This window comes from Limulus polyphemus, unplaced genomic scaffold (assembly GCF_000517525.1).
Source record: "Limulus polyphemus unplaced genomic scaffold, Limulus_polyphemus-2.1.2 Scaffold9672, whole genome shotgun sequence".
Taxonomy (NCBI): Eukaryota; Metazoa; Arthropoda; class Merostomata; order Xiphosura; family Limulidae; genus Limulus; species Limulus polyphemus.
The window spans coordinates 26,827-28,196 of record NW_013675282.1 but is presented as its reverse complement, the minus strand read 5'-3'; positions in this window follow the sequence as shown (position 1 = coordinate 28,196).

The window sequence follows — 1,370 nt, the reverse complement described above, 5'->3', positions numbered from 1 at the left end:
GAAAATTAATTAACGACCAGAGAAATAACAATACTGAAGATTCAAGTAATGTGACATCAACAATATTACAAAAGCCTCGTATAAAGACTAAACTGCATACATAATGCATGACTCATATGGAGCCAAGTAATGAAACTTGTAATAACTAACACTTTTAAAACAATCCATCTTCAACCCTCCTGTCACAAAATAAACTAATTAATAACACATATACCAAACAGTCTTGTATATCCAACAAATAGTCTATCAAAGATTATTTCTTGAGTACTGTTTAGCAAACGTATGGGTCAATAATTGTTTGGATTTTGTAATTGAGTAATTATTTCGGGGATTACAGTAATGACAACTGTTTTTCAGCACTTGGGTTAAAAACCCTGCTTTAAGTGATAGGTTATAGAGGGCAGTGAGGTAGGAGACATATCTCTCAAGGAGATTTTCAAAAGGATATTAGTGATTTCATCTTCTCCCTAGTTCTTGAGCATTTTAATATGGATTTTGACTTTGGTGCAGCTAATCAGTTGAGTGATGTTATTGTTTGAGTGGGAGGTGTCAGTCTAAGGATGCAGGGAAATGTGGGTTGAATAGGTGGCATTGGTGGAGATAGTCATTTATGGTGTTGAAGTGATTATTGTTAAATCACAACAAATCTGGCATTTTAAAGGACTCAGTAAGATAATTAGTGAACATGTTAGTTTTACTGTGTTGGCTGTTACATTATTATATGTAATAGTTCTATTGCTATGTGCTCGTATGTTGATTGGCAGAAATTATCCCAGTTGTTATTCTGCTGTTGTATGAATAATACCTTCATGTATTTGTTTTATCAGTTAACTAAAGTCTTTATTTGTGGGTCTCGCATGTTAACTGGAATCTAATTCTGTGCCTTTTATGATGTGCCCATAAATGGATGAGGTGAATTTACATGCTTTAAGATTGAGAGAAACTTTCCAGCTCAGAAATGTAGCTGCTACCTCAGATTTAATTGCTGTTATAATTTTGGTTGCAAGCTTTTCAACTCTGTGTTCATCGGGTGTATTGGAAGCTATGTTAATTGGGGTGGAATTGAAATAAGTCTTGATGGTCCCAGTTTACTCAAGTGAAACCATGGGCTAGCAGTTGGGGGTTAATGGGGGATAGTTAGTTAATGACTTCAGAGTTTTCTATTATATAGACTAAAGATACATGATTAATAATTCATATGGCTGTTCTTTAATATAAATTAGCTAATGATTTCAAATCAATGTGTTTTTAAACTCAATCTTTATTCTACTAACCATAATGTTTCTAATTGATTCTCTGGGAATTCTGTCTAGAACCAGAAGACTGCTGTAAGGAAATGAATACCTTGTATGGTTCTTTAAATGCATAGT